Genomic DNA, 12,104 nt, shown 5'->3' on the forward strand with positions numbered 1-12,104 from the left:
TTCATAGTTTTCACCCATGTGTGGCTAGATGGTGATCCTATGTGCAAAGTATGAGCACCATAGAAATTTTGCGCAATATATACTAAGATCATGCCTCAGAGAAAAGTTACAACCCTGCGTAAGGCACGCGTTTGCATAATTCTCACGTTTGCCCGCGATCATGACAGAAATGTTGCGGCTGTAATAATGATGCGTTGCTTCCCGCAAATCGGGGAATCCGCTTGCGCTGCGCTTCGTAGAGTTATGTGCGCTAAACATAAGTGTAATTTGCGCATGCATGTCATGTCAAGAGCAGCCCGTCTTTAAATGCAAACTTACAATGAATGAAGTGGCGTGGTTGCACGCATTTCTTGCGGTAAAGATAACTTTCTTTACCGTTAATGCCCATTTGATGCTTCAATTCGACACGAAATGAGTCGTCACATTTTACAGAGGCGGCACGCTCAGCCGCCGTGTTTTTTTTTTTTTTCACTGACGCCGGAAGTCGGGCATCGTGAGAAGCGTAACGCTTTACCGGGACAGTTATTTAGCACTTCGTACAGTCAGGGAAGAAGCTGCAGCAGTACTTTCATAATCTAGTTCAGTGAGGTACAACAATATTAATAAAAGGAGACGTCAAAGCGGGCTGCGCACGAGAGGGCGGTGGAGCAATCTAACCGTGTACGTCACAGGGATGCCTCCGCATGATGGCGTCACAGTATGTCCTCGCGCCCAATAGGTGACAGAGTTATATGAATTGTGATAAAACTTTTTGCTAGTCACAAGAATAACATATTGCAATAATGACAGCTTTTTCACATCCGAAAACAGCGGAAAGCAAGTTTTATGAGTAACGGCATCTGAGCCCAAGAAAACACAAATCAGCAAACAGTAAAATGAGTGCAGGTATATATCTAAAAAACAACAAGTTGTGAAGGGAAAATACATGTACATATCAAGCATAAAGAAAAATATATGCACACCAGACCTTCAAAGTTACAGCTGAAGTATATTCGTGAAAAAGAGCACTAAAAATGCAAACTAAATCTAGCCACAGAAAGTGAAACAGAAAAAAATAAACCACAGCTATAGCTTTTCTAAAGCATACTATGCATGGCTTAGACGCAACGCAAACAGTTTTGAGTGCACTTATTACACGTTACCGCACTACTGAGTTCTCTGAGTGAAGTCGCACCCAAACACTAACAAAGATGTAATGACATTTTTAGGCAAGCCACGCCACAAGGTGATTTCACTGAAACGAAAACTTTTCGGCACTGAAAACAGGCTTTGCTAAATTCATGATTTCAGCAATAACGGTTAAAATATCATCAATATAACGGAAAAGCTCAGTGCCGAGGTTTCCTGACAGAACTTTTAAAACTTTCATGCGCTGAATGGCATGCTCCACATGAACCTGGACCACTGCAATGCTCTGATTTTCTTGAGCTTCACGCTGTGTAAGCTGTTTCATTTTGCGTAAAAATGGCGGGCGAACCATGGTTACGTGGTGCTGAAGGCAAAGATAATCAATCGGAAAGCCCTTTTCGACCACTATGCTATCAATAGAAGGCGAAAACTTTTCAAGAATTTTACTTTTCTTTGTTATAAAGGAATGTTACGCTCTTCCACCATATGACTTGCTAAAAACGCTAATACGGCCTCCAGGTGTTTCAGACTAAATCCTTAGATGTGTATGTTCCTTTGTACCAGCTGTAGGTTAGTAGTTGGGATTCTGAGTCCTTCGGTTTTAGCAGTGGAATGCAGTCCAAAACTGTGCGTACATTTGTGTATTTTTCAAAAGAGCACTGACATCAAATTTCAAGATCGAGATGTGCCCATCATTCGATCGCTTGGTATGCCTAGATCTGCTTGGTCAAATTTGAACGGCATCCGTCCTGTGGAAGTAATTTTAATTCGAGGTCAAACAGCGTAGAAAAGCTAAGGAGAAAAAACGGAAAATAGACTGCCCTGCGGCTACGGCACTAGTGCTACGTGTTCGGTGTGATACGTTATACAAATACCATCCTGAGTGACGATGCCCTAGCAGCGATGACATGTAAGATCTGAGTGTTCTTATCGTGGCGCTGACTGGCGCCGTATCTCAGAAACGAACTCGCTCGTCGCGTCCGATATTCATAGCACCGGTTTGAATTATTTTGTGAAATTATGAAGATAAAAACCACCTTTAAAAGAAAGGCGAAAGAAAAGAGCACGATTAAACGTTTGCTTGACGGTAGCATGTCGGGGAATCGTTGTGAGTTGCAGTCGTCTATTTCAAAGCACGGCAAAAGCGCAATGAGGGTGTCTTTTCATAGTACGTATGTGTTTCACATCAACAAAACCCTAACCTATCAAAAATGGAACAGCGTATAGTCAGATATCATCGCTAACAAGTAACACGCAGGTATCGTTGAATTTTATTTCTTCTGTAGACTTTGCATCCACGTAAAAGTGGTAATACCATTGTTGTGTTTTGCCGCTCATAAGTTGATCGTGCGGATGGGACAGCACCAGAAGCTACGTTAGTTAAGTTTTCTTTCTCGTTTGTTGATCTCCTTGATATGGATTGAAGCCCCGTCAAGGAGATGATCGGCGTCGATGAAGCAGGGGGCAGGTTGGAGGTAATGAAAACTTGAAGGTATATTACAGCGAAATATTTACAGTCATATGTACATCTTGCCGAAGCACACTCATGATAACACAGACATCAACAGCGTCTTACTCTTCTACTTAACTTTTCTTAAGTTAGAGCCTAGAACACTGTTACTACATACAACGTACTTATTCTCACTGTTAGTTGTGTTTTGCCGCTCATAAGTTGATCGTGCGGATGGGACAGCACCAGAAGCTACGTTATTCAAAGCTTCTTTCTCGGATCTCTCTCGGCAAGGTCGCAAATTGCTTCCTTTGAGCATGGGACCACAGCGCGGGAAGCTACGTTATACAAAGCTTCTTTCTCGACTCTCTCTTGGTATGCCCGTTTAACTGTACACCACTTATCCTCTGGAATGCAAACTACGTCCATCTCCCCCGCTGCTGGAGACAAACACACAATGTGAAACGAACCCGCTCTGCTAACCGGCTTGGAATGTTTGTGGTTTAGAGACAAGTCGCCGCTGCCGGGGGCAAACGCACAATGGGATTAAGCGACCCCGTCCTGCCTCCGCAGCCGGGCGCGAGCTCAGTGGAAGTAGGCGACACGCTTTGCCCTGGCGATCGGCTCAAAGTCGCAGCGATGCACGACCCGAACACAAGGAAAGCGGAGAAAGTCAAAGGCCGATTGCTACCTGCGGGGGCAATTACGTTCTGCGCGCAATCATTCAATTTCCGGCTTTGGAGGTTCGTCTCGGCTCGCTGGGTGTGGGAAAAGGGCATGAATGTACCGGGTCTACAATGCCGATATCTCCCGAGCGTTAGAATTCCTGAGCGCGTGGGAGGTGGAGAGAGAGAGACATGATGGGAAATAGTACCAAAACGCCTGTTTAAACTGTAGAAGCGCTGCTGTCGAGAGTAAGGTCAGCCCAGTAGGGAGTGACTTAATCTGAGTGGAAACAGATTGGATGAGAGAATGTTGAGGCGGACCAGCAGTGGCCCCCTCCCCTTTTTCTTTGTTACCGCAAGATGCTTAAGACTGGAGGGAATCCGTTTCTCTTCAGTCGAGGCTGCAATCACTTAACTGATAGATCAGTACGACTCCGTACGATGCAACTTTTGTCTGGGCCGTAACCACTTGGTGGTCGAACAGTGAGACTAAGTACGTTGTATGTAGTAACAGTGTTCTAGGCTCTAACTTAAGAAAAGTTAAGTAGAAGAGTAAGACGCTGTTGATGTCTGTGTTATCATGAGTGTGCTTCGGCAAGATGTACATATGACTGTAAATATTTCGCTGTAATATACCTTCAAGTTTTCATTACCTCCAACCTGCCCTGCTTCATCGACGCCGATCATCCCCTTGACGGGACTTCAATCCATATCAAGGAGATCAACGAACGAGAAAGAAAACTCAACTGGCGCAGTCGATAGGGATCGGCGAGCTCTGCAGCACCATACACTGGACCAGCGCTGAGAAGACCGAGGGCCAAGGCATCCAACAGCCACCAGCGGCAAAGTCGAGACGCTCCCACAGCAGCCAACTCCGGCACCGTGGAGGAGATCCGGGAACGACAGTGCATACAGCAAAGGGTGAGCAGGATTTCTTGCGTTCTTCTCTAGTTGGCATGGCAGTTTATGTGTAGAGCACATGGTGAGAACACGCGGGGGTGCTAAAACAATGGAGTCTAATGAAGATGAGGGTACGAGAGCGGCAGATGTGAATCGGAGTCGAGAACCATCCAATGATGGTATTCAAAATTCTGATCAGTCAAATGAGGCGACAGTGCTTACTCAGAGGCAAGAATCGATGCAGCAGGCATCTCAGGTTTTGCCGAAATCAAGCGATGCGAGAACGCTCGAGCTTGAAATCCAAAAACTCAATCTTCAGATTCAGTACGAAAATTTATTGCAGGCTAGAATGAACGCGGAACGTCTCAATGGCACGTTGTTCAACTCTGGGTCGGAGACGGCTGATCAGAGGCGCCGGGGTTTCGATTCTGTTCAGCAATGTGCAAAAGTGCTAAAAGGGTTCCGCCTGCCGAGTGACGCGGATGTCCCATTATGGTTTGAGGAAGTAGAAAAACTTTTTTTGCTACTTACCAGGTACCACACGAGAGCCGCGTGCATTTGGTTATGCCAGAGCTAACTGAGCGAGTCCGTTACCTACTGCGTAACCTCAACCCTGAAGAGAGTGCAGATTATGAGTCAGTTAAAGCAGCAGTGCTGACGGAACTGAAGCTTTCTCCGGCAGAGTACCTGCAGAGGTTCGAAAGAGCAGTAAAGCGTAAGGAAGAGACGTGGGCGCAGTTCGCGTCCCGCGTGAAAACTTATTTCTCCTACTACCTCCAAGTGAGAGAAGCCGACACGGTAGAAGTGATGGCAGAACTCATGGTTGCTGACCGCATAAAATCGGGCCTTAGTACGGAGGGTCTTGAGTATGTGAGATTAAGGGAAGGCGAGGGATGGCTTAGGCCAACTGAGATCGCGAAAGTGCTCCAAACTTTCGAGCAAGCGAAAGGGAAAGGGCGTGCTTCAAAGCAACCAACTGTAGAAATGGGGCAGAAGCCGGCGACACGAGTTGAGAAAGGGGCTCTGAAATGCCACTTATGTCACGGCTCAGGCCATTTCGCTAAAGAGTGCCCGAAGGCTAGTGATAAGGAGAACAACCCCAAGAAGGCTACCGAGCCAAAGCGGAAGGTTCAAAAGGTAACGTTATCCCACGAGACGGATACTGAAATACCTACTGGAGTACTTAGCGCAAAGGTGAAGTCTCTGAAACACGAGGGTGAAGGCACAGATAAACTGCAGTTAATTCCTGTATCATGCGCAGGCATATCCGCAGATGCGATTTTAGATACGGGGAGTGAGATAACCGTCATCCGGGAGAGTCAGCTTCCGCGAAGTGTTGTAGAGCCGTCTGGCACGGTAAGATTGGTGTCCGCTTTCGGTAAAACTATCGAGGCAAGGCTAGCTACGTTACCGGTCAAATTAAATAGCCCGCGAGAGGTTACGGAGCCTCAGAACGTCGACCTACTCTGCGCGTTAACTGATGAGCTTGTCGAGGGCACAGATTGTTTGTTGACCAAGGACGATTGGAAACTTTTGTTGAAAGCCAGCAGCCCTCTGGCATCCTGTCGAGCACCGGCCGAGCCTGCTCACAAGGCGGAACAAGCAGTAGAGAAACAAAAGGTAGTTGCCTGCAATCTTACCTTGGAGGAGAAAGATGATTCCGGGGAAGAGGCGCAAACTGATGAAGAAAGGGAGGCGTCATTAGGCCAAAGAGTAGAGTTCCGCAATGTGCAGTTGGGCGACACTACGCTAAAGAAATGTTGGGAAGATGCGCGTAGTGGGAAATCCGGCATGTTCATTTCGGACGGACTATTATACCACTGCGACTCAATAGCAGGCACTCGAGTGAGTCAGCTAGTTGTCCCCAAAGATAAGCGCACTGAGGTGATGCACTTAACACACGAGTCACTATGCGGGGGGCACCTAGGGTCAAAGAAAACAAGAGCTCGCATTAGGTATAATTTTTTTTGGCCGGGTATGGCGAAGGAGATATTAGAGCATTGTCGTTCGTGCCATGAATGTCAAATTCGTTCAGACAAGCGTCGCACGGATAAAGTGCCTATAACTCCGCTCACTAGACCCGAGCACCCTTTCCAAATTGTCAATGTAGATGTGATCGGACCCCTAGACACACCGTCAGCGAGAGGGCATAAGTACGCGCTGTGCTTAGTGGATCTTTGCACGAGGTGGCCAGAGGTGATCCCACTGCGCTCTTTGACAGCTAAGGCGACTTGTGATGCACTGATTGAGATATTCAGTCGCACAGGCGTTCCGGAGATGATCTGCTCCGATCAGGGCACTAATTTCAAATCGCAGCTCACGCAAACGATGCTGGAAAAATTAGGTTGCATGCCAAGATTTTCAACCCCAGAACACCCAGAGAGTAATGGAGTGGTAGAGAGGTGGAACCGAGTACTCAAAAACATGTTGTATCATGTCATTCAAAGAGACTCCAAGAATTGGCACAAATTGATCCCAATGGTTTTATGGGCCTATTGGGAAGTCCCCCATGAGGTAACCGGAGTAGCTCCGTTCCGTCTATTGTATGGAAGGAATCCCACGGGACCGCTTCTAATACTGCAGAAGACTTGGACGGGAGAAATGCCGGTGCCCGCAACATTGAGAGAAAACCCCGCTAAGTATTTACAACAACTTAAGGAGCAGCTCGAGACGGCCGCTAATATAGCTGAGCTAACTGGTGCAACTCATCAGGAGAGTTACGCCAGTGCTTATAATTGCAGCAGCAGGCTCAAAGCTTTTAACGTTGGCGACCAAGTTGTTTTCGACAATGATCGGAGCGGTAAAATGTCACCTAAATGGCTAGGCCCATTCACAGTGGTTGGACGTGAGCGCGAGCATTCTTACCGCGTTGAAACATCTGAGGGAAAGGGGAAAAATGTCCACGCCAACAACATTCGACCTTACTATGCAAGAGTCAGTCATATTGGGGTCGTCTTCGATGAGGACCATGATTTTGGGGAGGTGGAATATGCCCCACAGCCAACCACTGTGAAGCGGGAAGAGCTAGTGGTACCGAGCGAGAAGGTTGCTCACCTTGATGCTGATGCGCAGGCGGAAATACAGGCGGTGTTCCAAAGACATTGCACCCTCTTTGACGGCACTCCGGGTATAGCAAAGGTAGATGAACATAAAATAGAAATAGAACCGGGTCACCAGCCAAAAAAGGCGTTTCCGTATCGGGTGCCGGAACTATTAGAGAAAGAAGTCAGCCGGCAAGTTGACGAACTTTTGACTTGGAAGTTGGTCTACCCCACGGAGAGTGAGTTTGCACACCCGGTAGTATGTGTCGGAAAGAAAGATGGGACTATCCGCATGTGTGTGGACTACAGAGCGCTAAATGCCGTCACCAAAGCGGATGCGTTCCCGATGATGAATCCTCAGGAATTGGTTTTCCGAGTAGGCAGAGCGCAGTTCATTATGGTAGTGGACCTTAGGCGCGGGTACTGGCAGGTACCGATGGAAGAAAAGAGTCAGAAATTCACCGCATTTGTAACGCTTGAAGGTCAGTACGCATGGAAAGTGATGGCTTTCGGGCTGAAAAATTCCGCGGCAACCTTTCAAAGAATGGTGAACAAACTCTTGTCGCAACATCAAGTGTATGCCACGGCATACCTAGATGGCATTGCTATTTTTTCTAGCACTTGGGAGAAGCACTTAAGGCATCTCGACATTATTCTTAAGGTCTTAGAGAAGGCGGGACTGAAAGCCAGCCCGGAGAAGTGTCAGATTGCGCAATCCCACATACATTACCTGGGGCATATTGTCGGTTCAGGGACACACGCACCAGACCCAGAAAAGATAGCAGCAGTTAAGAACTTGGTACCACCGCGCACCAAAAAGGAACTACGCAGCCTGTTAGGACTTTGCGGCTACTATCGAGAGTACGTCCGAGGATATACAGAGGTGACGAGCCCGCTCACGCTGTTAACAAAGAAAGCGGTACCTAATAAGATACCCTGGCCGGAGGAAGCTCAGGCGGCATTTGAGACTCTCAAACGATCTTTGTGCGAGGCCGTGGCGCTAAACACCCCTGAGCCATCTCAGCCCTACTGGCTTTTCACAGACGCATCAGCTACTGCGGCGGGAGCATGTTTGGCACAAATGTCAGCCGAGGGAGAAGAGAAGCCTATTGCCTTTGCAAGCCACCGCTTCTCACCGACCCAGATGCGTTGGTCGACAATTGAGAGGGAAGCGTTCGCAATAATATGGGCCTTAAAGAAGTTTGACTACTGGCTTTTCGGTGCCATAGTAAACGTCGTTTCCGACCACAATCCGCTGTCGTACCTTGCAACTTCGACTCCGCACGGGGCGAAATTAACAAGATGGGCGCTGGCTTTACAGCGATATCATGTGTCGGTACAACATCGGAAGGGAGTATGCAACGGTAATGCGGATGCGTTATCTAGGCTTCAGAATAGTTCATGGAAGCCATCAGAATAACAGTGCCATGCCAACTGGGGGGGACGTGAATGTTCCTGCCCACGTGCTGCTGTATATTGTGGACTGTGTGATTGACAATTCAAGAAACAGACACTAGTGATCTCACTGCTTGAAGCAGCAATGCTGAACTTGATTGTTTAGCATGTATTTGTTTTCGTTTAGTGTATTCTCCTGTAGTGTTGACTTGCAATTGTGTTTGATGCTTGTGTACAACTGTTGTGTGGTCGGAAAATCCAGTGACTTAATCGCGGCAGTGCTTTATTGTATCACTGAGCGTAAGACAGCCCAGTATACTCTTTAGGGGGGACGTGTTGTGTTTTGCCGCTCATAAGTTGATCGTGCGGATGGGACAGCACCAGAAGCTACGTTATTCAAAGCTTCTTTCTCGGATCTCTCTCGGCAAGGTCGCAAATTGCTTCCTTTGAGCATGGGACCACAGCGCGGGAAGCTACGTTATACAAAGCTTCTTTCTCGACTCTCTCTCGGTATGCCCGTTTAACTGTACACCACTTATCCTCTGGAATGCAAACTACGTCCATCTCCCCCGCTGCTGGAGACAAACACACAATGTGAAACGAACCCGCTCTGCTAACCGGCTTGGAATGTTTGTGGTTTAGAGACAAGTCGCCACTGCCGGGGGCAAACGCACAATCGGATTAAGCGACCCCGTCCTGCCTCCGCAGCCGGGCGCGAGCTCAGTGGAAGTAGGCGACACGCTTTGCCCTGGCGATCGGCTCAAAGTCGCAGCGATGCACGACCCGAACACAAGGAAAGCGGAGAAAGTCAAAGGCCGATTGCTACCTGCGGGGGCAATTACGTTCTGCGCGCAATCATTCAATTTCCGGCTTTGGAGGTTCGTCTCGGCTCGCTAGGTGTGGGAAAAGGGCATGAATGTACCGGGTCTACAATGCCGATATCTCCCGAGCGTTAGAATTCCTGAGCGCGTGGGAGGTGGAGAGAGAGAGACATGATGGGAAAGAGTACCAAAACGCCTGTTTAAACTGTAGAAGCGCTGCTGTCGAGAGTAAGGTCAGCCCAGTAGGGAGTGACTTAATCTGAGTGGAAACAGATTGGATGAGAGAATGTTGAGGCGGACCACCAGTGGCCCCCTCCCCTTTTTCTTTGTTACCGCAAGATGCTTAAGACTGGAGGGAATCCGTTTCTCTTCAGTCGAGGCTGCAATCACTTAACTGATAGATCAGTACGACTCCGTACGATGCAACTTTTGTCTGGGCCGTAACCACTTGGTGGTCGAACAGTGAGACTAAGTACGTTGTATGTAGTAACAGTGTTCTAGGCTCTAACTTAAGAAAAGTTAAGTAAAAGAGTAAGACGCTGTTGATGTCTGTGTTATCATGAGTGTGCTTCGGCAAGATGTACATATGACTGTAAATATTTCGCTGTAATATACCTTCAAGTTTTCATTACCTCCAACCTGCCCCCTGCTTCATCGACGCCGATCATCCCCTTGACGGGACTTCAATCCATATCAAGGAGATCAACGAACGAGAAAGAAAACTTAACTACCATGTTAACCACAAAAGGCTGGATAGGTGCGGCCATCTGGAGGCGCAAAAAAGAACGTGGCAAGCAGGAAACTTGTTCTATTTTTCCGCTGATGCTCATTCACGATAGCTACATTGCATTGACCCGTCTGCGTATACCTTAATGCTTTGCACGCCAAAACACGCCGATATAGCTAACTGAGACCCACGAGCGAATATGTCTGAAGCGTGCATTCTCGGGCACCTCTGCAGTGCTGCATGGAACGGCCTGCGTCCGATTCGGAATCACTGTTCTGCAGAAGGTCTTTCGAAGCAAAAATTAATCGCGACGTCGCAGGATTTCCAAACTCCAGACTATCGTATTGAACCCGAGTCGACACTTTGTACGGCGATGACAGCAATGCAGGTGACAAAGCATGACCGAATGTGTCCGCCTAGCAGACGAAATGTTTACGGAGTAGCTGAGCCTGACGTCACTCTTTCTGTGAAGAAGTGGTTAGCTGTGGCGTGATCTGGAGGTGACCGCGAGGTAGCGCCACTGCTGGTGCTGCCAGCGCTAAAAATGGTGGCATTGCCGGCCGTTTTGAATATGGCTAGATACCAGTGATATAATAAATAAACAAATAAATAAATAAATAAAAGTGATAGTTATTCATCCCTCAGTTGTGTTTTAGGTCACGAATCGGTGCTACGGGGTCTATAACTACTCGCTGACGCAAAAATCTTAGCATTAGTAAATTTGATGTCAGTGCTCCTTTAAAGTGAATGGTGAGGTTGTCGACAACTGCCTCTTTGCTTGGCCAAAATACCACGGCTTGCAGTATTTTCGCTAGGGTTACTACTGTTGATTTAAATACATCTGCTGCTGTGATTCAGTGAATGCCAAAAAGCACCCCAACTAATGAAAATGGAAGATTGTGGTGAAGCTTCAACATAGTCATAAGAACTGCATCTTCATAAGATAAGCAAAAGATTTTTGCTTGCATAATCATGCGGCTGTCAGTGTACAGATCGCAAATATTATAAAATAGCTGGTAGCATAGAAGACCAGTGATTACATTAAGGTCTTTTTGTGTATTTAAATGCGCTATGCTGAGTGGTTTATCTCTCTCAGGGACAAGGGTGTTAACTTGATCGCCCCTTCCTCTAGTGAAGGCAAGTGCTGCAGCTGGAACATCTGAAGCAAAAGATAGTTAAACCTTTGTTATGTGAAAAATGAAACATGAGCCAGGCAATAAGACTATCAAACTAACCTTAAAAGCCGTCTTCACTGTTGACGTTTTGGTGGTCACAAGAGGCAGACGTGCCAACGTGCTGCTGAGTCTCGCGTTCAGGCGATTGTGCCAGGGCCCCTTGAGTATCTTCAGGGAGCTTAGGAGTCGGATGTAGCGTCACCAATGGCACATGCACTGCAACAGAAAGAAAAATTTGCCCAACTTTTTTGCCAAACTTGTACCAAGCCGCATTACAAATGCCGCCTGATAGCTAACCTCCTAGGATGTTTTCCTTGCTCACATCTTGTATTCTTTGCTCGCATCTTGGTGGTCAGTGAAGGCAGGTGTGCTCTTACCCTGTGGTACCTAGTCTGTCGAAGATATCCTGGTCATGGGTTGCATTGCATGAAAAGCTGGCTGGCTTTTTGGAGCAATATGAACTAATTTCATGGCCCTCAATGCGAGGAAGCAAGGTAGCTTTGTAGATGTGTAGACTTCGAAGCCGTGATATGCCCACAGTTGAAAGCATCACAAAGTAGACACGGGTGTGTATTGTTGTCTGTGTCTACTTCGCATTGTTTTTAAGTATGAATAGAGACCAACTGGCTCGCATTCTCTCTTTTTTAAGCATCGTGACAATGACTGTACACAAATGAAGCTCTTCCACTCCACTGCAGCTTTCAATTGACCAGTTACATTCACACAATAATTTTCTGGACCTGTGAGACAAGCCATCCATTTTTCAAGATGAGACAGCACTCGAGAAAAGGTGCTTTGATCT

The 12,104-nt window shown here is 47.3% G+C and overlaps 1 pseudogene; it reads right to left on the bottom strand.

Moving 5' to 3' along the window:
- Nucleotides 1–1,231: 1,231 nt before the first annotated feature.
- On the bottom strand, nt 1,232–11,333 carry LOC119176687 (uncharacterized; annotated as a pseudogene).
- Nucleotides 11,334–12,104: the final 771 nt, after the last annotated feature.

Source organism: Rhipicephalus microplus, chromosome X (genome assembly GCF_043290135.1).
Source record: "Rhipicephalus microplus isolate Deutch F79 chromosome X, USDA_Rmic, whole genome shotgun sequence".
Lineage (NCBI taxonomy): Eukaryota > Metazoa > Arthropoda > Arachnida > Ixodida > Ixodidae > Rhipicephalus > Rhipicephalus microplus.